We start from the raw sequence: 26889 nt of genomic DNA, 5'->3' as shown, positions 1-26889 counted from the left end.
GACAAAGAGATTGTACCAGATTGAACAGTGTCCCCACCCGCTAAATTCAAGTCCTTCTTAGAACCACGAGTCTATTGCCTCACCTGACAATCTTGCCGCAGAGCCCACGGGCACACCCAATGCCCTGGGTGCTAAACCCACACCTCCCCGCACTCTGGAATCAGCAGCTCCACAAATGTGGCTGAATTTGGAAATATGATCACAGTGGATGTAATGGGTGAGGTCATACTGAAGTGGATGGGCCCCTAATCTAACATGATTGCTGTCCTTCCAAGAGAAAAAGAGACACAGGCACACAGACATACAGACACACTGTGTCTGGAGGAAGACAGAGTAAAGACACCCAGAGAACGTCATGTGAGGTGACGATCACAGGATTGCACCTACAAGCCAAGGATTGCCTGGACCATCAGAAGCTAGAAGAAGCAAGGAAGGATCCTCGCCCAGAGACTTTGGAGAGTGCACAGCCTTGCCTCATCTCCAGTGTTGGATTTGGAGCCTCCAGAACTGGGAGACAATGCATTTCTATTGTTTAAGCGAGCCAGATTGTAGTACTGAGTTACCCCAGCACTAAGTACTAATACAGAGCCTTCAAAGTAAGCATGTACCTGACTGCTAACCACAGTCTCCTGCAGACTTGGGGTGAAAAAAAGTCTCACCTCAAATGACTCCTTGTGTCCTTGGGGAGTAACTTAGTGCTCTGCTTGGAGCTGGGCTGTGAGGTGGCATCCAGACTCTACAAAGAAGAATGCCATCAGGTACATGGCATTCATGAACCCAGAAGAGGGAGTAACAGCTTGTGTCAGCTACTGCCAGCCCTGCTGGAGGCACCTCCCAGGGGTCATAGCCTCAGCACCCTCAATCTCCCACTCTCCTACTATGTTGAAATACCTTCTGTTTTTCACTTTATGGAGGGGGGATAAACAAATACAAAATAATGCACTTAGAACTTTTTTCAAATGTCTGTTTCAAATTAATCTATTTTTTAAAAATGAAATTATTCTTATACAAATACACTGAATGTTAGTTGATTTCATCTTTAATGGAAGCTTTTTTAGTAAGCCAAAGGCTGCAAAAGTGTCCTGTGAGGACCAATTTATGAAAGTGTAAATATTTAAGATACAAAGTCAAAGTGATTTCAGAAAATTTGTGAGACTGGACAAAAAAAAAATTGTTTTCTAACCAACAGGATTTAGATTATAAAAACTTAGAAGAACAACAAAGAATGACTTCATTTACCTTTCACTTTCCCTGGAATGGCTACCCACTCCAGTATTCATGCCTGGAGAAGCCCATGGATGGAGGAGCCTGGCAGGCTTCAGTCCATGGGGTCACGAAGAGTCAGACACTACTGAGCGACTAACACTTTTAACTTTCACTAGCTGCTTGGTTTCCTTAGTACCTAGCAAGGAATTTGGCAAGCAGTAAACTTAATGAATAAGTACTTGACTGCATATGTTAATTAAAAAAAAAAACTTCAAGATATTTAAATGTCAAATGCTATTTGGACATGAAAATATCATCTTGATAAGCTGTAACTCTTCTATACTCTTCTACTGAGCTTATGAAATATGAAGAACCACTTCAACATTCTGAAAGTCAGCATTCAAGGAGAATATTAATACTTCCACTGTAATAACAACAGCAACACTTATATAACCCTGCTAATGCCAACTACTATCATAATTGCTTCTTTTACATCTGAAGAAAACAAAAGTGAAAATGTTAGTTTCTTAGTCATGTCCCACTCTTTGCAAGTCCATGGACTGTAGTCCACCAGGCTCCTATGCCCATGGAATTTTCCAGGCAATAACACCGGAGTGGGTAGCCATTCACTTCTCCACAGGATAGCTCCTACCCAGGGATTTGAACCCAGGTATCCTGCATTGCAGGTAGATTCTTTATTGGCTGAGCCACCGTTTAATCCTCATAACATCTCATCATTTTGCAGATGAGGCAATGGAAACACAGAGAGGCTAAGTAACTTGTCAAAACCACACAGGAAATAAGGGGCAGAGCTAGCCAGTATAGCCCCATCTACACAATGCAGCCTCTCATTGGGAGTTCCTCCTCCAGTAAACATTTATGAAGGAGCCACTGAATGTGAGTACTGTGTCTGGGCATCATACTGAGATGAAGAAGCACCACTGAGTCTCTGCTGGGAAAGCTCTTCCGGGTCAGCTCACTCATGTTCCTCCAAATCTGAGACTCCAGCACTGCACAGCCTCCTCCATGAAACTGCTATTCAGACCCAAAGAGCTCTCACTTACTCAACTCTCCCCCCAGAGTCAGGCAGGTATAGAGAATCCTTTGAGATATTAATAACATCCTATGGCCACGGTGTCGATCATAGTGTATTCATTGGGAGAGACCTAGAGTGCTGGTTTGCCTTCCTGAGAGGGAAAGTTAGTGATTGCACGTACATTCCTATAGCCTATTTTAAAAGCTGAACTCTTTGTTTCCTTAAATAGCTGTCTTTCCAGATGCCGTGTTTCCCCTGGCTATGACCATAATTGAGATTAAATTTTAAGCAGACAACCAAGAAGACAGCAGCGATGGTTTTGTTTGCAGGGTCAAGACTTGTAACTTCCTTTGGCCCAATCTCCTGGAGGTTTTAGTAAATTTTCTGAGTGCGCATGAGAAATTAGAATGGGAATGAGGGAGCTTTGCTAGTGTGGCTCATTCATGCTTAGATTATGCATGGATCATGTTTATTTGCAGACTATTTACAGGCTCATTAGACTACCCCCAGGACATGTCCCAGGCTGTAGCAAGTTAGCAGACCTTTTATTGGCACTAAATGATGTCTTAAAGCGATTCAGAAAAACTTTAGTCAATGCATCACTTTTCTGGGAAATAAATATCATGCATGGATTTTATGCGTCACTTATTTCCATCTGGCCTGTGAGCTGCACGCTTCGTTTATGCACCTGCTTCTGGATCAGTAGCGCGGCATGTGTTCATTAGAACAGCTAAGTGTTATTGCAAACGCTCCAAAAGTGTACTGGCTCCATCACTCCAGAAGTTCACTCTGTGCTCACGTATTAATCCTGGATGGATGAACAGGAAAGAAGTTTTAGAGAAGGTTCAAGCTTTAATACCACACCAACCCGAGAATATTAATTTTTTAGGTTGAGCCTGAAAGTGACCAGAAAAAACTGCAAATAACCAGAAAATCTTCTGGTTCTTTCAGCCTGAACAAGGATAGGACTAAGCCCACAGAGAAACTTAAGGACAACGAGAGACAAAAGTGCCATTGCCCGGGATCACATTCGAGGATTCCTACATATTCACTATAATAGTTACACCCTCATTCATGACAGCCACTCTTTTTAATGTAATACTCATAGACTAGAATCACTTCTTGTTAATAATATTATAGTACTAAGCACTACAGCACACATTAAAAATACTGAAGTTTATTAATGAGGCCAAAATTTGGGGAGCTTTAAGTGAGATCCAGATATAAAAAAATATGGAGCGCCTCTTTTTCTTTTAAATTGTAAATCTAGATATCTACAAAGAATTGGATTTACCCAAAAAAGAAAAAATATATATTTGAGGAAGACCTATATATTCCAGGTTAGTTTCCTAGAACTGCTGGCTGGCTACCACAACCTGGGTGGCTTGAAACAACAGAAGTGTGTTCTCTCACACTTTCAGGGGTGAAGTTCAAAATCAAGGGCCCTCAACGAGCTGGAGAGAAGAAGCCTTCGGAGCCCCACCCTCTACTGGAGTGGCCGCCAAACCTCACCATCCAGCAGCTGTAGTGTTTCACCTCCACCTCGGTCATCGTCATATGGCTGTCTCACCTGGGTGTCTGTGTGTCCTTCCCTCTTCTTACAAGAACACTGGTCACATTAGATTAAGCTTCCACCAACTCCAGTGTGACCTCATCTTAACTAATTACATCAACATTGACCCTGTTTCTAAACAATGTCACATTCTGAGGTACTGGGGCTTAGGACTTCAACATTTGCTTTGGAGAGGACACAATTCAACCCATAACAATCTATCAATTCCCTTTTTTTTTTTTGCCTAACCGTGCAGCTTGCAGGATCTCAGTTCCCCAACTAGGGATCAAGCCTGAGTTCCTTGCAGTGGAAGCACAGAGTCTCAATCAGTGGACCACCAAAGAATCCCCTCATTTCATCTTTTAATTACTATAAGGTCCATGTATGAGGTGGCATAGTGGTAAAGAATCTGCCTGCCAATGCAGGAGACACAAGAGACATGGGTTCAATCCCTGGGTCGGGAAGATCCCCTGGAGGAGGAAATGGCAATCCACTCCAGTATTATTGCCTGGAATATTCCACGGAGAGCGGAGCCTGGAGGGCCACAGTCCACAGGGTCGCAAAGAGTCAGACAACTGAGTGACTGAGCACAGCACCATGTATGACCTAGAATTTTAGCAAAAGACTCTAATACACTTGCAGAAATATTGCATTGTGGGGGTTTAAATCCTGAAAACATTTGTCTAAGTTAAGGTTGTGGCAGCCAGGTATTTATGTGCGCTCCTTTGGAAGGAAAGTAGCAACCCTGAGCAGATTACTCTCCAGAGGTTTCCAAAACATTTACATTTACTTGAAGGCTGTGAGCATTGCAGTTTCACACCACCACAACTCCACATGTAGCCCAGCTGACTCAGGTCCACCCACCCAACAATCTGCAAAATTTCTTAAAGCAGAAAAGATGTTAACTTCAGCCCCCTGAGACAGCAGCAGCCTTCTGATCACTTAACAGTGTGTTAAGTTGTTCCCACATTCTCTCGGAAGCTCCATCGTCTATTGACTGGATTCTCTACCTTCACTGATGGGCACAATATCACATGAAATCACTCTCTGCTCAGAGCACCAGAGCCCCGGGGGCATCCATCAACATTTCAAGTCTCTTTAAAGCATCTTATCTGGGGAATTCCCTGGTGGTCCAATGGTTAAGACTCTGCAGGAAGCATGGGTTCGATCCCTGATTGGGGAACAAAGATCCTGCATGCCAGAGCAGGGTGGTCAAAGAATAATAAAAAATTTTTAAAAAGCATCTCATGTGAAAAATATTTCTTTGGTGAGATAGGTGGTCCTGGGCTGGTTAAGCTCTGCTAGGGCTGGCTACATAATTTGGGGAAATTGCTTGATAGTGAAAGTGTCAGTCGCTCAGTCATTTCTGACTCTTTGCAACCCCATGGACTATAGCCCCCCAGGTTCCTCTGTCCATTGAATTCTCCAGGCACGAATACTGGCGTGGGCTGTCATTCCCTTCTCCAGGGGATCTTCCTGATCCAGGGATTGAACCCAGGTCCCCTGTAGTGCTGTCAGATTCTTAGTGCAAATGAAACTATGGGACCCTTGTTCAAAACATCATTAATTTAAGATAACATCAGCAGAGCATTAAACCAAGCACGGGTCCTATGTGACTACAGGTCACTTGTCCCTGAAGCCAGCACCCCTCGACCCTTCCCCTCCCCAGGGGCCTCCCCAAAACTGATTTTCCTTGACCTCTGAGGACCTTCCTGCGCGACACGACTTCTGAGTTGGTTAGAAGTGTTGACATCAGCGTCATTGAGAAACCATGTTTATTCAGGTGCAAGTTTGCCACTTACCTGCTTTTGATTCCAGACGTGCAGGTACTGAGCAGAGAATCCTGACTCCGAATTCCTCCAAATCCTCACCTGGCACTGGTTACCCAGGGGGCTGGTGGCCCCTTGTCCTTACCAGCAAGACCTTCCTCATCCTGAAGCCCTCAGGGCCCCAGAAAAGGAGTACAGCAGTCCCAGTGGCATGTTAAATTCAGGCACAGGAATTTCCCTGGCGGTCCAGTGGCTAAGACTCCGAGTTCCCAATGCACGGGGCCTGGGTTCGATTCCTGGTTAGGGGACTAGATCCCACAGGCCGCAGCTGAGAGTTCACAGGTGGCAACTAAAGATCTTGCATGAGATCGAAGATCCCACGTGTCAAGACTAAGACCCAGCACAGCCAAATAAATAAACAAATTCTGGTACAGTCTTTAGTCCCCCTAAATCTACATGTGGCCATGTAGATTCCACATGGCTACATCTTCAAGTTTTCAAAAGACTCCAGAAATAGTTTTTCATGTGAATTCTCCTAATTGTACAATGTTGATAACTAAATGGGCTTCCCAGGTGGCATTAGTGGCAAAGAACCCAGCTGCCAGTGAAGGAGACTTAAGAGACACTGGTTCTGCCCCTGGGTAGGGAAGATCCCCTGGAGGAGGGCATAGCAACCCACTTCAGTATTCTTGCCTGGAGAATCCCATGTACAGAGGAGCCTGGCAGGCTCTAGTCCACAGCGTCACAAAGAGTTGGACATGACTGAAGCAACTCAGCATGCATGACAACTAAATAAGAATTTTAGAAAATTGCACAGGCAAAACAAAAGCTGTCTGTGAGCCCTGTTTAGCTGTGGGCTGAAGTTTGCCAGCTTTGTCTCATTGGACGGTTACCATCCAGCCCCTAGAGATGATCCCCACATCCTCCCCATGACCGTGTTCCCTCCTTAAGGTTGCACTTTCTCCCCAAACAGTCACCTCTGGGTTACCAAAGGCTTGTGTGTTACATTCGTGTACACAGAGCATTGTAGGATGTGTGTGAGCTCCCTCAAGAGCAGAGACGGCTCTGGAAGGTGCTGAGGTCTCTAGCCGGGGCATCAGCAGGGAAGACTCTATCAAGGTACCAGCCTGGAGAAAGTGAGGAAGTGAAGCTTGGGGTCTTAACAGGCTAGGGGAGACTGGCCTTGGATGAAGCCCACTGGTCTGGGTAGTGGGAAGTGGTGTTGAGAAGGGTGTGGTCATAGGAACCGGGCTGCTGAGAGGACAGAATGAGGAAATTGGAAAGGATGTGGCAGAGGAGAGAGGACCACAGGAGGGAGACCACGAGACAAGCCCACTGCTGCAGAGCTGCCCAGCCCGGCCGCTGATGGACCGACAGTCCCCCTGGAGAACAGTGCTCCCCTCCAGACTGTGGACACGTGACTCATGACTGTGATTTAGGGGCAGCTGGCTGGGCGGCCCCCAGAGTCTCCCTGAGACAAGAAGCACAAAGTGCTTTTCTGCCCTGACTGCCCCCAGGGGAGCAAACACTTGTAGAATTTGTTCATACTTCTCATTGTGGGTCTCTGTTTGATGAATAACACATTCCCAGGAAGCTTCCGTAACACAATAGCTCTTCTTGGGTTTGGGCGGGATGGGGGTAGTTTGAGGACGGTGAGGAGCACCTGATTGACACTGTGAATAGGAAAAGGCAGTCAGACACCATTCTGTCTCAGAACGTGCTGGGTCACCTGGAGCCAGTCTGAACTGGCCAGCCCTGGGCAAGCGGGAAAGAGAAGTCAGGAGCTGGAGGGGCAGATGGCTGACCCTGCCCCTATAGGCAGGCCTGGAGTTGACCATGGTCTTCAGGAAGGGCCTGAACTTCCAAGGAGGCTGAAAAGGACCGGAATCACCTGTCCTCCCTTAGGCCGGGGGCTCTGCTAAATTACCAGGACTGCCTTGGACCACCAAGGCCGCTGTCATGGGCACTTAGCCACATCTGACCTGTTCATAGTGTGAGCATGGGTAGATTAAAACCCTAAGTGATCTGAGGTGGGTGGTGGCAGGTGTTGTGTGCGTCCCTAAAGCAGGAATTATGGAGAATACCCTTCAAAAACTCTATCCACAAGATAGGGAGCCAACTGAAAATTTGGCAGCTACAGGGTCTTGTAGATGTAATCAAAGTAGATGAAGTATATTTTCTTGCCTAAATGACTCGGTATGGTTTTGAACACTGAATACATTAACCATGGAGCTTTTAACTTGCATTTCTCTCTAAATTATATGGATCCACCACAAATATTTAAGTTAGAGATGACTTGTGTTCTTAAACATTTTACAGGAAAGCATGTATACACTTTATATATATATATATATATATATATATATATTTATATATATATATATATATATGCTTCAGGTATGATCTTTGTTAAGTAATAAGATGCATTCCTACAGAATTTTACACAATGTCTTCCATACTCCTGGCCTGTAAAGCACTGCAGAATTTCCATTAAATAATAAAGTGCCCTAAACGTACTACCTACCATGGTAAAGATGGACTTTATAATTGTGTTGGTGTGGAAGAGGGCAGAGAAGGAGGAGGGTAGAGAGAGGACAATGGGAAGGAGGAGAGAAGTGTTCAGTGTTTCAGGCTGGTGGTCCAGACAGTCTCCGATGGCCAGAGGCTCCTTCTGAAACAGAAACGGGCAAGTCCATCTTTTTCAAGACCAGAGGGTAGCAGTCCATGACTAGACTCCAGCTGTGGCTGTCTCCAGGTTTGCTTGACAAAGAGATAGCTGTCATATGGGAAGATGATACCCCATCTTGGGCAAGTTACCGTTGGTGGTTTTACCTGCTCATTCAGGTAAAGGGGTCTGTCTGGCTCTGGGACTGGTTCATTCTGTTGAAGTCATGAATGACTCACGTTCTCCCTCCCAGTGAAAGGCAGACTTCACTGCCTTCGGCTCTTTCTTCCAGTTGCCAGAAGACCTGGCCTCTGCTGGTTTTGCACTTGCATCTGTGTCTCAGCAGGCTGTCTCCTCTTCTGGGGTTGATGAAGAAAACATTTCATGAATTTCAAAGTCACAGCATCCTCATCAGAGCATTTGGGATGCTGGCAGATGGAAGGCGCGTGGACGTCCAGGTTGCCCGGGGGGTTGGTGGGTGCCTCTGTGTCCTCATGGCAGTGATAGTGCACCATGTGGGGGGAGCGGTGAGGGGGCCAAGAGCAGGGAGCAGAGGAGCTTGGGGAGGGACAGGTAAGGGGAGCTTGTCTTGGGGCCGTTCCAAGGGTCCAGGCACAGCTGAAGGAGGAAACTAAGGCAATCTCTCTATGCTGAGCATCTGACCAAACCATGATGATTTTTCCATTTTCCTTTTTACATTGACTTTTAATTTCAATCACAGAGTCACACTCTCTGTAGTGCCAAAAGTATTATTAGAACTGAAAACACAATAGACTCTCAAAGAGCCTAGAAAATGGAATTTCGTGTACCATGTATATTGCTTGTGGTTGTACAAGCTGTTAGCACCAGACTTGGCAGCTTAACACAAACATAAACATTTATCATCTCACATGGATTCTGCAGGTCAGGATCTGGGGAGCCGCTTGGCTGGGCTGACCCAGCTCCAGTCTCTCATGAGCTGAAGTTGGGGCTATAGTCATCCAAAGGCTTGGCTGGGGCTGGAGCATCTGTTCCAAGACGGTTCACTCACATGACTGCCCTGAGTGCTGGCGCCCTGCAGGAGACCATTCAGTGCCACACGGACCTCTCCAAGGCCTCACGGTGGAAGCCAGGCTTTTATAATTTAGCTTCTAAGCACACCCCATCCCTTCTGCAATAGCCCATTATTTACAGAACTGCTCTCCTTCTTAGTTTGGGAGGAAACAAGATGAAAGCATGACTCTAGGAGGTGAGGATTACTGGAGGCCATGTTGGAGCATCATCGCCATATCTGGGAAAATGCAGGTTTATGTAAGAAGACGACAAACATGAATACATTCTTGGGGGAAAATGATAACTGAAATCCTCAGAAAATCCAATTGTGTTCAAGTTTCAAATCTGTCCTGCATTTGACCCAGAAATACTTGTAGCAGAAGTGACTGAACTCCACTTTCCTTTCAACTTGCTGCCTACCCCCAAGAGAAGAGGACCTCCGGCTTCACAAAACGCTGAAAGGTGGAGACCTGCAGGGAGGGAGAGCAGCAGGAATGCTATTTGTCTCTTTCCTTGCAACTCCCTGGAACATATATTACCACATGCTTGGAAAGTGCCACCAGGATGAAAGGCTGCTCTTAATCAATAAATCAAAGCTAAGAAATAATTGAAACCCAGTGAAAATCAGTTCTAATATAAAGACCAAAGGGACAATTTGCTAACATGACACAGATGAGTAGTAGCATCCATCTCAGAGAAATGAGCGCAGATAGAGGATGAAGGAAAGTGTTTTGATGTTAACAAAGTCACTCCCACACAGGGACTGGGAATCCTAAGCCATGGTGGCCAAAGTGAGGAGGGGTAACGCTGTTGTCTATTGTTAAATGCAAGGCATTCAAAGAAACTTTCCTTTCTCTTAATTGCAATCAAGATGTGTAACCCAAAGATTGCATGTGTGTATACTGTGTCTACTGCTTGCAGAGGAGATATATATATTATATATATATATATATTATATATATATAATATATATATGGTCCCAGTGCTCAGGGAGCTTATCCTTTAGTGAGAGAAATAGACACACACAAATAAGTGACCCATGAGTGTCTGTGGGCAAGGAATCATGGGAGTGCTGAACGAAGATGACTGAAGGAAGGCTTCCCAGAAGAGGTGGCAAAGCAATGGGGCTCTGTAGGATGCACAAGATGCTGATAGGCGGGGCCAAGGGAAAAAGAGAACGGATAATAGAGCAATTCAGAGAGAAGAGCTTAAGCAATGAAACAGAGGTTGACGAATGCAGGATTTGTTTAGAGCACAGAAACAATGTAGACTGTAACTGGAATGAAGGGTTGGAAGCGGTCAGAAGTAAAGGGTGGTCCTTCATGGGAAAAGTAATGGAGAGGATACACTGGGAATAGAACTGGAAAGGCTGTTAACTCCATGAGTTTATTAGAAAGCAATGGAAACCATATTACCAAGTTCAAATCCTGGCTGTACCACTTACCAGCTGTGTGAACTTGAACACGTCAAACTCTGCACCTCAATTTCTTTGTTGGAAAGAATGATATGATAATATTGCCTTAGTTCATAGGTTATGAGGATAAAGGACTTAATGTACAGAAAGCATTAGGTCAGTGCCTGGAACATTGCTCCTCCATCATTATCATCATCATGTCATCACTTGTTTGGAGAGATAACTATAGCACCTCTGTGAAAGGAAAGGAGGGGCAGGCCTGTGGGAAGCCGCAGAAGTAGAATGAAAGACTAATAATCAGTCAGATGTGAAATTGTGAGTCCAAATATGTGGCTAAATGCTAGTGCACGGCCCCGCCTGGCTGCGGGTGGGCAGGTCTTTCAGGGGAATTACATGGATGTTCAGTGAGTAGTAAATTCCTCTGCCGCAAAATGAATGGCTTTGAACAAGCAAGTAATAAATTTGGGTTTGGATGTTGTATTAGTTTGCTAGAGCTGCCATAGGAAAATATCAAAGATTGGGTAGCCTAAATAATTGAATCTTATTTTCTCATAGTTACTGAGGCTTGAAGTCCAAGATCAAGAGGTCAACATTTTGGTTTTTCCTGAGGCCTTTCTCCTTGGCTTACAGATGGCTGTCTTCTCACTGGTCCTCACATGGAGGACCTCTTTGCCCACCCCTGGTGTATCCAAATTTCCTCTTCCTACATGGACACCAGTCAGGTTGGAGAAAAGCTAAACCTAATGGCCTCATTTTAGCTTAATCACCTCTTTAGAATCTCTCTCAAAAATTGTCTTATTTTGAGGTAGTGAGGATTAGGGCTTCAACATATAAATTTTAAAGGACACAATTCAACCCATACCAGATGTGTTGAATTTGACCCAGCTGAAGGAATCATCTAAGGTATGTCTTAAAAATAAACTCCTTCTGTTAGATGTTGGGAAAGGTTTACCCTAAGCCAAGGAGTCTATTCAGCCTAAGAAACAGTGATCGTAACTGTTATTTCTGTTCAGTTTTTGACAGAGCCAACAAGTTAAATATCCTAAACATGAAACAACAGGAAAAATCCCACTTCCATGAAGAAAGAAAAAAAACCTGGCCTCTGTAATATGCAAATATTAACAAAGATTGGAACCCATTCGCAGCTGTGAAGTAAGTCATGGACTTAACCTGGCATTCATCAAAGAAATGGAAGCCACAGTGATGATCCTAATTAAAAGAAAATTAATCTCCATGTCATACAGTAAACACTGACAGAAGGCAACAGGTCCATGGTTATTTCCTTACAGATTTCATTAACCATGGTTAGAATCGCTTATCGTTGGCCATGTCTCAGTCTATATGCTGCCAACATTTAAAAGAACAGTTTAAAATTCAATCGTGCAAAGTAGGCAAAAAGCAGACAGATGACTGAATTTTTCTATCTTCATACCTATGTTTCATCATCCAGAAAAATAACCAGTAACTAGAACTACAAGAAAAGGTGCCTTATGAACTTTCAGTGAAACCCCAATCAAGTCAAATATGTTCTCACCATAATATTCTGTGAAAACCAAACACACTGGGTAAGTTGTGAGCTACAGTTCCCAAGTACAATATAAGGCCCCCAAGTGGTTCCTTCATAGATTTTTTTTCCATTATTGGCTCTTCAGGATGTTGTAAAATCTCCAACAGCTTCCATCTCTGCCCATAATTCAGCACCTGATGCTCTGACCTTGTACTAATGGTCCATGCACATAAGTTGCCTCTTGCATTTTGAGAAAGCTGTACGTTACATGTTTTAAGTCTTTCATAATGCTTCTCATGAGACTGAACACAGCTGGCCCATGAGAAATCCTTATTACTACAGCATTAGGGGATAGTTTATATGTTCTAAAGTACAAGGCTATTCTAGGTCAGTAGTTTTTAAGCTTTCAAACAATACTTTCCAACCATTGTTCAATTAAATTCTCCCTCCTCTCTCAGGGAGTTTGACAAAAATCATCTTTCTTTCCCCCATAACCAAATGGCAACCTACTCTGGTATTCTTGCCTAGAGAATCCCATGGACAGAGGAGTCTAGCAGGCTACAGTCTATGGGGTTGCAAGAGTTGGACACAACTCAGCAATGAAACCACCACCACGAAAACCAATAAGTGAGATAGGAAACCAAGGCTGGGTTATGAGTCAGGGAGGCCCTGCTGGCCAGTGATTCTCTTCTTGGCAGCACTTCCTGTGGTATTTGTGGGGAAGCTTCTGTCTTGTGGGTCCAACATCAAAAATACATAAATGCAGATCTCCAACCACCAAATACATAGAGGGAAGAGTGAGAGATGATGCCTGCCCAGTTTTCTGACACTGAGGGTTTCACATGTAAGACTGAGAAGGCAAGAGGGGAGTGTTTTGGTGCTGATATTTGTCTTAGATAATTAGAAGAGGGCTTTGTATTCACCCTAGGCCAGATCATCACCTATAATCCACACAGTACTACTTTCAGCAGTCTACTGACAAGCCCAGGGTTGCCAATGACTCCCGAAGACCATAAAGAATTCAGGAAGCTCCACATCTTGGCTCTGAACTTCCTCCCAATACAGTTTTCTCCCAGTCCATGCCAGGCCTCTTTTAGGCTTTCTCCTCTTGTTGAACCCTGCACCGCCTCATTCTGTGCCCTAGTCTGTGCTGTTCTTGCCCCACCTGCAACCAGGCCAACGAGATCAAAGCCTACTCATCATTCCTTAAGTCCTAGTACTCAGGCTTCCTTCTCCCAGGCCTTTCCTGTACTGCTCCAGCTGAGCTAGCTCTCACCTTCTCTGAGCCCCATGGAACTGGCTCTGGATTTCCATCTTTCACTTATTATTACATAATTCAGCTTCTTTAACAGACCTGGGTCCTCCTAGTCTACTTGGTGTATGCTTCATCCAGAGCAAAGGATGCAGTTCCTCGTGATGATATTTAACAATACTCATTGAATAAATGGGAGGCTATGAAGTCATTGCATGTGACAAGACACGTGATATTGGAATATGATATCTGTGTTTTCTTTTACTACTTTTTTTTCCTTCTTTCTTTGTTTGTTTTGCTTATTTGTTTGTTGTTGACTGCCATCTAAATTGAAAGCCTCTATCCCCTAAACTCCACCTTTAAAATCTACTTGTTCCAAGAAATCTGTTTCTTCTTCCTCCAGTTTTTTCCTCTCCATATAAAATAACTATCTTTGACTAGAACAGACAAAAATATGAGGAACGAAAAAGTCACCACTCAGGAGAAAGTGTGACGTCAGCAGGACAATGTCAGGATGCCATGAACTCTAATAACAGTTTACAAATGTGTTAAAGACCTGGTAAGACTTATATCAACTCTAATGGGGTCTATCTCCTACTCAAGATCAGTATCCTCTCTGAGACCTCAAATTGCTCCCCATGCTTTAATCTCTTTGTCAGTTGAGGTGGCCACGATTCAAGCTACTTCATCCCAACAGAGCAGCCTCCTCTCACCCTGCTGCAGACTGTTCTCCCCTAGTTTCCTAAGTCAGTTCAACTATCCCCCTGCTGTCTCCCTCCTCCTCTTTTTGCTGCCCAGGAATCAAGTACATAGACTAGGCTTTTTTTTTCTTATGTGTTCTCATGATGAGAAAATAGGCCCTAGCTAAACAACCAGGGCACATTTATAGAGATTCTGGAAATTCTACAATCATGACGTAGTTTAGATGTAAGCTCCGCTTTTGGGCTTGAGCATAAAGCTTACTTCCCCCTTCACCCTTCCACGAAAGCCAGTGAGTCCTTTTCTCCACTGCAGCCCCTGTCCTAAGACAATGGGGCAGCCCACGTATGACCCCCTCTACCATGTGGCAAGCCTTTGTCTATTTCTACTGGAGGAAACATAATTAGAAATGAATTCCAAATTGCCAGGTGGGGGAATTCAATTCACTATTAGAAATAATTACCCAATTGGTACACATGAGTTGCAGAGAAGAGTGAAATCTCCTTCCCTAGGAAGCTTTTCTTTTCCTCTTTTTTCTTTTTTTTTTTTAATTGGGGTATAGTTGCCATACAATGCTGTGCTAGTTTCTGCTGTTCAATGAAGCAAACCAGCCATATGTATATACATAACCCCTCCTTCCCCCACAATACCCCACCCCTCAAGGTCACCTTGGGCTTCCCAGGTGACACAGTTGGTAAAGAATCCACCTGCCAATGCAGGAGACACAAGAGACATCGATTCGATCCCTGGATTGGGAAGATCCCCTGGAGTAGGAAATGGCAACTCATTCCAGTATTCTTGCCTCTCCATGGACAGAGGAGCCTGGTGAGCTTCAGTCCATAGAGTTGCGAAGAGTTGGACACGACTGAGAACGAATAAAGAGTAGGTCTCTGCTCAGAACACCGAGCTGAGTTTCCTATGCTGTACAGCAGGTTCCCGCTAATTATTGATTTCACACACAGTAGTGTATATATACCAATCCCAGTCTCCCAATTCATCCTACCTCCTCTCTCCCCCACCCCCCTGCCGTGTCCGTACATCTGTTCTCTACATCTGCGTCTCTATTTCTGTTCTGCAAAGAGGCTCATCCATACCATAGATTCCACATATATGCATTAATATACGATATTTGTTTCTCTCTTTCTGACTTCACTCGATATGACAGACTCCGTCCATCCACATCTCTACAAATGACCCAAGAAGACCCAAATGGACATTTCTCCAAAGAAGACATACAGCTGGCCAACAGGCACATGAAAAGATGCTCAAGATCACTCATTATTAGAGAAATGCAGATCAAAACTACAATGAGTATCACCTCCCACCAGTAAGAATGGCAATCATCAAAAAATCTAGGGATATTTTAAACTGGTGGACTCCATCTGTCAGAAATGATCAGCCCTGTCTTTCCAAAGCTGGGGAACTAAAGTAACCAGTTGCTCAATGTTCTCCCACTTTACAGCAGCCGCTGTCTGTGTTGACAGTTTTCTCTTATTTGTTTGAATGTTCATTCCTTCTAGCCCAAGGAAGTGTTCTCCTTAACCACTAATTTGTCAGAACATGTGTCAAAGCGGTTTGGACTATCCCAAAAGAAACACCTTTAAGAAACCAAGAGTCACAAAGCGATCAAGTCACTCTGGCAGAAGGGCCAGTGGGTGGGCTGTCAGTTACTGGGGAAACTGTTTTTCACTTGGAAGACTTCCCAGGGAAACTAGGAAACCAGGCAGAGCGGCACGAAAGAGGGGCAGCCTCCACCCCTGAGAACGGGAGGCTCCACCTCGGCACTGAAACCGGGATTAGAGGCTACACTCCTACCTGGCTGAAAGGTGAGAGGGGTTCTGTATGGTGAGAGTCAGTCTTCTCCCCTGTGAGCAAATATTTGGATGTTGCTCTAGAAAAATTAGTTGTAGGAACAATGTATTTTAAAAGGAGAGAGTGATTCTAATGCATAATACCTAAGAACAAGCAGGCTTTGGGCTCCAGTAGACTTGGCTTGAGTTCTGGCTCCAGCTCTCCTGCACACCTTACTCCATGGATTTAAACTTGGTAAGTTTCATGAGCCAAGAATAAAATAGTTCCGAGCTCACAGCATTGTTATGGGCCTTAATGAGAGGGATCCCTCTAAAGTGCTTACCCCAGCTGCCTGCACAGAGTCAAGGATAAATGCTGCTGCTCAGTGGCTTCAGTCATGTTCGACTCTTCGTGACCCTAGGGACTGTAGCTGGCCAGGCTCCTCTGTCCATGGGATTCTCCAGATAAGAATACTGTCTGGAGTGGGTTGCCATTTCCTCCTCCAGGGGATCTTCCTGACCCAGGGATTGAACCCACATCTCTTTTTGTCTCCTACATTGGCAGGCAGGCCAATGCCTGCCACTAGCGCCACCTGGGAAGTCAAGGGAAAATAAATGTTAGCTAATAGTATTATTACTACGATTGTAAGATTATGATTTTGTCATGTGTATGATGCTAAAGTAAATGTGGACTACTGACACTGGTCTGATTGTTATGATTATTACTGTCATATATATGATACTTCCAGGAAGTTTTGCCTTGTGGAGAGTAAGAAAAGGAAGATTGGTCCCTGGACTAAACTGGGGAGTGGTAGTGAACTAAGGAAAATCCAAGTGGCCACATGTGCTCAGGTACAGGTCACCAGTGTCTTGGTCCATATATCCCACAGACTTCTCAGGATTCATGGCGTTACCGTGCCTGGACAATAGCCAAACCATACAAGGGCTTTCTAAGCCCTTTCCTCTCAAGGCACTAATTCTGGAGTTTTACTGAGTCATAATTGAGCACAGCATTGGAAGACTTGTATTAAACTAGACTTCATAGTCTGAATAAACAACCTAGCTTTGTCCTACCCTCTTTGAGATGCTAGCAAGCCTCGGTTGAAGTAGCTGTCTTCCTCTCCAGGGTAAGCACCAAAACCAACTGTGTCTTACTAGAAAAATAAAAACATTCTATAAAACCATATACAAAAATAAACTCAAAATGGATTAAAGGCCTAAGTGTGAGACTAGATACTATAAAACTTCTGGAGGAAAGCAAGCACAGCACTCTTTGGCATAAATTGCAGCAACATTGGATCCATCTCCTAGAATAATAGAAATAAAAGCAAAAATAAGCAAATGGGACCTAATTAAACTTAACAGCTTTTGCACAGCAAAGAAAAACAATAACAGTACAAAAGGACAATCTATGGAAAGGGAGAAAATGTTTGGAAACAATGCAACTCCAAAATAAACAAACAGCTCATATAGCTCAATATATATATATAAAAAAAAAAATCAGGAATTGGGGTAGAAGACCTAAGCAGATATTTCTTCAAAAAAGACTTACAGATGGACAATGGGCACATGAAATATGTTCAACATCATGAATTATCACAAAAATGAAAATCAAAGCTACAATGAGGTACCCCCTCCCAACAATCAGAATGGTCATCATTAAAATGCTGACAAATAACAAATGTTAGAGTGGGTGTGTAGAAAAAGGAACTCTCTTACACTGCTGGTAGAAGTGTAAATTGGTACAACCATTATGGAGAACAGTATGGAAGCCCCTTTAAAAACCAAAAATAGAACTACCATATGATCTAGCAATCTCACTCCTGGAGCAAGAGAAACTTCCTGTATAGCATGGCAGACTGTATTCAATATCGTGTAATACCCTATAATGTAATAACCTTTGTAATAGATATGTGACTGAATCACTTTGCTGTACACCTGAAACTAACAGGATGTTGCAGATCAACTATACTTCAATTAAAATTTTTAAAATAAAATAATAATAAAACAAACTCAAACCAAAAAACAACACAACAATTGGCTGTGCAATGGACTTTGGGGGCATCTCCCTGCCTGTTCCCCAGACTGAAGAGAGTCTGGGCGTCACTGGCTCCTGAAACACCCCTTTGGGACCTCGTAAGAAGTATTTCCACTTTCCACATCATTTTTGACAGTTTAACAGTGAAGTGTGTGGGCAGATTGAAATGGAGACCCAAAACTGGTTAGTTTCCAAAGAAAATTACCATCAACTGGAAACATGAATATAGCCATTCATCCTCTAGTCTTGGGATATGAATGGGTCATTAATTAGAGCCAGGAAAAAAATGGTGTGGTCTTGGACAGAAGAGCCAAAAGGAAAGACTCTTCCTGAGCAGTGTGAGCTCCTTGCAGGCGGGGACCACAGCCAAGACACAGATCCCTGGTGCCCAGCCCAGTTCCAGGCACATGATAGACAGTACACAAATGAATGAATGAATATAACGTTGATGGTAAAGGATTTGGGTTTGATCTCCTGCTTTGTCGTTGCCACAGTGCACAATCCAGGAGGAATTCTTTCTAATTCCAGATTTCCATCTCTGGAAAGCAGAGATGAAAAATAACACATTTCTCTTAAAATTGTAGTGAGAATTATATAAGCTAATTCTGACCACATTTTTTACAAGCCACCAAGAGACTGTGTCTAAGAAAGAGAGAAAAAAGAGTTAGGCTGTGTCTAACATTCCCTTCTTGTTGTTGCTGTTTAGTTGCTCAGTCATACCCAACTCTTGGCAACCCCATGAACTGTAGCCCACCAGGCTCCTCTGCCATGTAATTCTCCAGGCAAGAATACTGGAATAGGTTGCCATTTCCAACTCCAGGGGATTTTCCCAACCCAGGAATCATCCTGGGTTGATGCAGGTTGCATCCTGCATTGCCAGACAGAGTCTTTGTTGCTGAGCCATCAAGAAAACCCAACATTTCCTTAGAACATGTTATTTGCTAAGCAGACAGGCAAAGATTTTTCATGCATATGACCTCCTGTGATAGAATACAACATGGATTACTGTTAAGTCTTCATTAGTGAATATGCTTTAATTGACTTATATTCTAAGTGGATTTGGTTGCCATCATCACTTTGCTTGTGAAGTGGGCTGCCCTGGACTGGTGTCATTCAGAATCTGCCTGTGGTTCCCACTGCACAAGACAAGCAGGATCTCCAGGACAAGCAGCATCCCCAGGACCAGGAGCTCAGAGAGGATGCTCAGAGCTGTGGCTTCTTATGGCTTCCGTCTCACCCTCTCCTTGCCCACTCCCACAGTCCCCTTCGAAAAGAGGATAAGAGGATATGCCAAAGGACATAGAAAGGACAAATTCAGTAGCGCTGTGAGAACTAAACTGGCAATATATTTAAATAAAAATAATAACCCCATCCATCACTCTGTGCCAAGTTCTGTGCTAGGTGCCTCATCTGGACTGCTTTGAATCTCTGTGAAATGAGTATAATTATCCCCATTTCACAGATAAGGAAACTGAGGTACAAAGAAAATAATTTGTCCAACGACACAAAGGTTTATTTAATAGTAGCTGTAGGTTTGAAATCAAATCTGTCTGACTCCCAAATCTGTTCTCAACAAATACATCACTTCTGTAGCCCACCCATTACCTCCTGTGCTCACAGCCACCTGTGAATATTATGTCTGCTCACCTTCTCTAGAAATGTTAGCATCATAGAGCTTCAATGTTTCATGAAAACTTGCCAATCAATTAAAACATGTATGTGTAAACATACATGTGTATATGTGTGTGCATGAATATATGTATGTGATCACTTATTGATTTATTTGATCACTGATCTACTTGTAAACTTATTTCCCAAGAAGGCTTAAGCGATAAGATTTAGCAGTCACTCAGATTCCCATCCCTTTTTGGGCACAGAGGAATAAGCAACGGGTATCTGACAGACCCAGTTCTAATCCTGACTCCACTTCTTCTTGGCTGCATCAGTTGGCTTGTCAACTGCAAACAACAGAAACCATCTTTAGCCAAAAGAGTCTGTTGAAAGAAAGTCTCTCAGGACAGAGGGCAGAGCTGGAGATCCAGGCTTGCAAACTACAGGGACTTAGCCAGGCAAGGCCAGCCAGGATCACCCTAGGAGCCCTCTGCTTAGAAAGCCACTTAGGAGGCCCACTGGGCCTCACGCAGCTGCTGTGAGTAATCCCTGACTCTCCCTGCGTGTGGCCAACCATCCAAGCCAGAACCTGAGGCAGAAGCACCCAGGCAGCAGGCTCAGGCCACAAGCCAGGGAGCTGGAGGGGAGACTGCCCTTATCGGTCCACTCCTCTCACTGTGATGCCCAAGGAAGTACGTGCTTGTGCCCCATAACGTTAACTCCCTGCTCTCCCCTCCCCTCCCAGCCCCACCATGGCTGATGGCCCAGGCTCACCATCTACCACTCTCCTGCAAACAGCCCAGCCACTGGCCAACCTCTGAGAAGCACTAGTTGGTTGACATGTCTTGACATGTCACCCACTCTTTTCTAGAATGAGGTTTTTTTCCTGTGGCCAAAAATGTAAGATTTTCATAGCCTCTGAATGGTTCTAAACTACCTGGTCACAAAAGATGTTAATACTCTGTTGGAAGTTGAATAATGGAAAGGCAGCAAACCAGTGCACGTTGTATTCTGAGACTCTCCTTCAGAAGTAACAAGGCATGCAGAGAGCATCTCCCTGGACTTTAAGGGATTTGGGTTCAAATTCAAGGTCCCTTACTAACCCTTCCTTGGGCCCACCAGTTCATCTTTCCGTGTCTATGTCCTCACCTAAGAAATGACGCAAACAATGTTTCCTGGCCAACCTGCAACACCAGAACTAACTGGGGATCATGGAAAGAGCTGCCCAAACAGAAATCTAGATTTGTGAGTGAGAGATATGGCTGTGGGAAGAAAAGATGGAAAGGAGAAAGGCTTCGAAGCTTCCACCTCACTCTTCTCGGCCCAGTTCAAAGCCAGATCCGGTACAAATTCCCCCGGCCACACATTCTCCCTACAAGAGGTGGTGCTGGAGCAGAATCTTGACTCCTTAAACTAGATTCACTCTCTCCGTGGAAGTCTCAATGGCTTGTTCTGATGCCTAAACTCTAAAAAAGTGTATGCTTTTGGTATTTTTTTTTTCCTTTTGCTCTGGATATATCATCCAGGTTCTCACTGTGGATAGTTAACACGGCTAACACATCATAAGAGAAATCGCACTTGGTCCCAGATGACCACCTATACATTCTTACCCATGTGCACGTGAACAGAGGGGTTATCCTGTAAGAAGAGTGCATTTACGCTCCCGTCCCCAGCCTGGAATGAAGTAAAAATGCTCACATTTTTTTAAAAAAAGGCACAAAAGTAAACTTCTTAAAAACGCACAATGTCACGGTTTGTTTCTTTCTGAAGATGGAAAGTAGTTTGATAAAAATGAATGGCAGCTCAAATTTGACAAGGAGAAACAACATAGTTATTTCTAAACGCATACTGTAGTGGTATAAAATATTTCCTCCCTTCTTAAGATAGTCTAGGTCACTTTTTTTCCTCAGAAGCCCTAACTTTGAAATTTTAAAAACTAGTAATTGATATACTCATCAGTATTTCTTAATTCCAAGATGCAATGTTCATGCTTATATTTCCTCTTGTATTTTCTACTGGAAATCAAATAAATGGCCATTTGCATATCAGAAAGGAAACACAAAGAAAACAGAAAATTACAATTGTTATTGAATAGCCACTGCCATTCAAGTGACTTTTTAAAAACAATTTTGAACAGTATAAATCCTTTCAAAACCCAGACTTTAAAAATCAGCCATGACCTGTTGATGTATGGCAGAGACCAACACAATATTGTAAAGCAATAATCCCTCAATTAAAAATAAATAAATTTTTTTAAAAAATCAACAACGACCTATTTCTGATGACAATATAGAGATGAAAAAAAACTCACTCACTGAACAATAACATTATAAATCGTCCTCAGAGAAGCTTTACTATAAAACTTAGCTTTATATGTGGCATCAAACTTCAGAGCATGAAGAAGCCTTGCTGCATCCCCTTATTTCACATCCAGATGAGCAAACTTGACTTGTAAAGGTCAAGTGGCTTGTCCAAGGTCCCCCAGCAATAGTGACCAAGACAGAAAAGGAACCAACACCTCTTCTGACACTGGCGTTCTTCCGCTTCCCCACCCGAATATAGCAGGAATTAATTTGTTGCCACCCAACTTGCTGCATGGAACGTGAAGTATATATCAGGCACTTAACAGGACAAACAAAGCTTCCCTAATATAAAGGACATCAGAAAACATTTAGCAGGAGGAGAGCCATTTCAGGTGGTGACAGGTTTTCATCTAACTTGTTTCGGAGCTAGAAATTGGCATTGATTTATCCTTACTCTCAACCCAGTTAAGTCACTACCTTTTCATCATCAGATATACACATTTATTGAATATTCTTGCCAACCTTAATTTTTGTTTATAAATATCTCATCAAAATTTAAAAATTTTATTTGAATCCAAAATCATTATTATTATAAACTCCACTTACAAACAGGTTGCATTCAAAGGTCCATTTACATGTCATTTTAGAGCCTGGAATTCGTTTTCTATCAGAAACAATTCTACCAATGGGAATTCAGTCCCCAGCTAGTTCTCATGAGGGGTCTAATCCATGATGCCCATAAAGTAGCTCAACAAGCACACAGGACCCTGGGATAGGAGGCCCTTTCTTCCCTGTTCCTCCCTCAGTCCTACAGAGAGCGAATTATTCCATTCCTTTCCCTCTCCCAATGCCCACCAAAATAATAATAATGATGATAATCTGAACTTTAAACTCTACAAGCAAACCAAGAGTTGGCTCTGCAAAATTTTTCATTTAAATTTCTTGTGCTGCTGCGTGAGAAAAACCCAAGACCCTCCTTCTGCTCAGACCAATGGGCTGTGGGCCTCTTGCATTAGAAATTAAGGAAAATTTTACTTCACAAATCTAGCTGACATTGAGAGTTCCTGAAAATTCTGCCAGTTTCCTCCTAATTCAAAAATACTTAGTTAAGCAGTTTAGTGCATGCCTCAGTGTGTTCTTGTTTAGTCGCTAGTTGTGTCTGATTCCTTGAGACCCCATGGACTATAGCCCACCAGGCTCCTCTGTCCATGGGATTTCCCAGGCAAGAATACTGGAGTAGGTAGCCATTCCCTTCTCCAGGGGATCTTCAAGACCCAGGGATCAAACCCGAGTTTCCTGCATTGCAGGCAGATTCTTTACCACTGAGCCCCCAGGGAAACCCCATGCCTCAGTATACACAGGTATTAATATATATGCATATACACATGCTTTTGGAGTCTGATCAAGCACCAGCTTAAATCCCTGCCCTACCATTTCCTAGAGGGCCGCCTATGGAAGATATTTCACCTTTGGGAACTTTTAGATTTGCTTTTTGGTGTTCTCCAAGGTAGGGGTTCCAGGTGCTAGTGGTAAAGAACGTGCCTCCCAGTGCAGGAGACGTAAGAGATGCAGGTTTGATCACTGTGTTGGAAAGATCCCCTGGAGGATGGCATGGCAACCCACTCCAGTATTCTTGCCTGGAGAATCCCATGGATAGAGGAGCCTGGAGGGCTATGGTCCACAGAGTCGCAAAGAGTCAGACATGACTGAAGAGACAGAGCACGCATGCACGCACCTATGGCACTGATCTCCTTCTCCAACTTCACCTTCCATCACTTTCCTGGCGCAGCTGCTACAAGCTCTTCCCCAGACCCTCCGTGCCACCCGGTTTCATGTCTTCACCCCCACCAGAACCCCTGCCCCATCATATCTCTTACCCTCCAGTTCCCACTCCAGGTCTCTCCCCTACGCAGCATTTCTGCCCTTCCGATGTGACTGCGACAAGGTTCTAACTGCACTCTAGTTGTTGATGTTATCCATGTTATTTATTTACTAAAAATAAGCTCCATGAATACAGAGTCTGTGGTTCGTACATCGTGTACTTTCTGCTATGGCTCCCACACAGCATCTTCAATGCCAAGGATGTTCACTAAGTGTTTGTTGAATGAGTCGTGATTCCTAACTTAGACCAGCTGTTAAGTTCCCATAAATTCACCCCAACCAGAAAGTAGAGGAAGGTAAAGTAAGAAATCCTAACCAAAGGAAGAGCAGTCTTTCTCATATTTCTTCGAAGTCCCAGCTGTTCACTGGGACAGAGAGAAGGGGGTGGCGGCTGGGGCTCTTCTATCCCAGGGACTCCCTGTCCACCAAGCCTCATTCTCATTAAGAGATTGGTTTTCCAAGTGTGTTGAAAGGAAGGATCGCAAATACTTTGCTCACCCCTAGCCTGCCTAGGCTTCATCCTGCCATCAAAAGTACTTGTAAACATCAGGGATTTTCCCTGTGCTAATGAGGAGTGTCATGAATTTAATAACATATGTTTGTTTTACAAAATTATCCATTCACTTTTTCCCTGATAAACCCCCCTGATTTGTCAAGACCCACCTCAGTGCCACCACCTCTGTAAAGCCTTCCATGACTGTTCATTCATTCAACAAGCATACATTAGGCACCAATGTTGTGCTCACCACTGTGCTGAGTGCTGGAAATACAGTGCTGAGCGAGACAGTCCCTACCCATGGAGTCCATGTCTAGTACAAGGTGATGTAGAGGCTTGTAACTAGGAGATTCAACTATGTTGGGGAAAATCAGAGCAGGCTTCTCTAAGGAAGCGATGTTTTACACCGCTTCCTTCCCTCCATGTTTCCATTTCTTGTTACCTCTATAATCACAGAGATCTGGGATTAGGGGCCCCACTTACCTGTATGCGTTAAAGATCAGGACGTATGCCAATGATATCTTGACCACAGAGCCTGGCACATAGCAAAAGCCAGTAAGTAAGATGAATGAACCAGTCTGTGACCCCATCCTGCTTCGGGGAGTGGACAGTGGTCACTTCGGAAGGATAAACATCAACACACCGTACCCCAACCAAATCAAAGAGATGTCATGAGCAAGCTCTTCAGGGAATACTTGGAAATGGCTCTCTGTGACCTTCTAGCAGACTGAGGTGACCTATAGTCCCATAGCTGTCAGATCATCAGCCTCTTGTCCTGACAGAGGTGCAATCATGACACAGGTGATAAAATAACACCTTCTAGTAGAATGGTCCAAGTTTGAGGTCAGAAGTTTTGAGCCCATAGCTTAAAAGCATTCAAGTGACTCTCTTCCCCAGCACCTCCCCTCCCAGTTGCTGCTAGCAGGTAAGGTCTCAGAGACACAGCTGTGCTCTTCTCTCCCCAGATGACTGCAGAGGGTGAGAGTGAGGGCTTATGTTACTGCCCCAATGGACCCTGAGAACCAAGCCCTGTATATAAGGGTGTTTATCAGCCTTCTAAAGGAGGTTCACCTTCAGTCACAGTTACTTTATCCCCCATGAGGAGAAAACTCCTGAAGGCCATCAATATCTTCTTTGAGCCCAGAATGACCTGCAGAGTATTTGCCGTCTCTCTATGACAAACCTAGACAGTGTGTTAAAAAGCAAAGACATCACCTTGCCGACAAAGGTCCATCTAGTCAAAGCTATGGTCTTTCCAGTAGTCATGTACAGATGTGAGAGCTGGACAATAAAGAAGGCTGAGCGCTGAAGAATTGATGCTTTCGAACTGTGATGTTGGAGAAGACTCTTGAGAGTCCCTTGGACAGCAAGGAGATCAAACCAGTCCATCCTAAAGGAAATCAGTCCTGAATATTCATTGGAAGGACTGATGCTGAAGCTAAAGCTCCAATACTTTGGCCACCTGATGCGAAGAACTGACTCGTTGGAAAAGTCCCGGGAAAGATGCTGGGAAAGATTGAAGGCAGAAGAAGAAGAGGGTGACAGAGGTTGAGATGGTTAGATGGCATCACTGATTCAATGGACATGCTTGGGCAGACTCCATGAGATGGTGCGGGACAGGGAAGCCTGGAATGCTGCAGTCCATGGGGGCATGAAGAATCAGACACTGGCAACTGAACAACAACAAAAAGAGCACAGAGAATTAATTAGTATGAAATGAGTAGTGGGAAGGCTGAAAACAATCAGCAAAAGATGAGCTGCTTTAACTGACCTATTCCTATACAAGTTGTATGTTTCTTCACAAGACCCTGCTCCATCATGGACCTATGAGGCTCAACAACAACCTCAAAAGGGTTGGTTGGGCTGGAGCCAGCATGGTCTAAACAAGTTTCTAAATATTGTCTCAGTGATATTTGAACTCTTACCAGCTGGGATGGGCCCAAGGCAGTTAATATTAATAGCTGTGAAGAGGGAGACTGGGTAAAAAGTTCCAGGGACTCATAAGCCAGAATGGATTTCTCATCTGGGGACTTGGTATCTTAAAACGTTATTTATTCATTCATGTACCGTTTCACTCATGTATTTGCGGAGTTCACACGTCACATGTGCGCAGCTCCTAATCTCTCAATCTATCTCTGGAGGCAGAGGCAAACACTGGGGTGGAAAGTGAGAAACCACTTCACAGGAGCATTCAGGAGGGGACCCCAAACTGGGGGGCCCCTGGGGGAGGCGATAGGGAGCTGGGAGGTAAGGAGGGGGCAGGAAGAGTTCACCAGCCAAGAGTCAGGGGAGGCATGGCAAACAGAACACATGAATAAAACACTTAACTTCTGTGCCTTCAACATCTTTATCTATAAAATGAGAGAAGGCACAGCCCAATCTAATGGCGTTTTTGAGAGGATTAGGCAGCAAGGCTGAGCCCAGGGCTTGACAACACTCCACACCCAGCAGATCCGGGTTCCCAGCAGCTGGGGGAAGGGAAAGTATTGGTGGAGGTTCCTTCTTGCTCTGACTCCTCCTAGGGGCCTGGGTATGAATTTCTATCTTCCATGGACCAGGATTAGAAAAAACTCTGTAACCAAGGAACAAAACAAAACTTGGCAGTGGGGGCAAGCTGATGAGCCACCAACCACAGAAC

At 44.1% G+C, this 26889-nt stretch overlaps 1 protein-coding gene across 2 annotated transcripts in view; it reads right to left on the bottom strand.

The window, feature by feature from the left end:
• The window catches only part of PPP1R14C (protein phosphatase 1 regulatory inhibitor subunit 14C), a 122462-nt gene extending 98655 nt beyond the window's left edge, over nucleotides 1–23807 (bottom strand). The window contains exons 1-2 of one of the 2 annotated variants that reach the window (XM_081530547.1): nucleotides 23752–23807; nucleotides 2931–3050 (exon numbers count right to left, since the gene is read on the bottom strand). The gene's annotated coding sequence lies outside the window, so the exon portion shown is untranslated. The remainder of the gene's footprint in view (nucleotides 1–2930; nucleotides 3051–23751) is intronic. The other variant, XM_081530546.1, reaches the window with a different exon arrangement.
• Nucleotides 23808–26889: the final 3082 nt, after the last annotated feature.

The sequence above is a fragment of the Giraffa tippelskirchi genome, chromosome 9 (genome assembly GCF_054371585.1).
Source record: "Giraffa tippelskirchi isolate mGirTip1 chromosome 9, T2T-mGirTip1v1.2.pri, whole genome shotgun sequence".
NCBI lineage: Eukaryota > Metazoa > Chordata > Mammalia > Artiodactyla > Giraffidae > Giraffa > Giraffa tippelskirchi.
The sequence above is the reverse complement of the archived record's forward strand: the minus strand, read 5'-3'. Positions and strand labels throughout refer to the sequence as shown.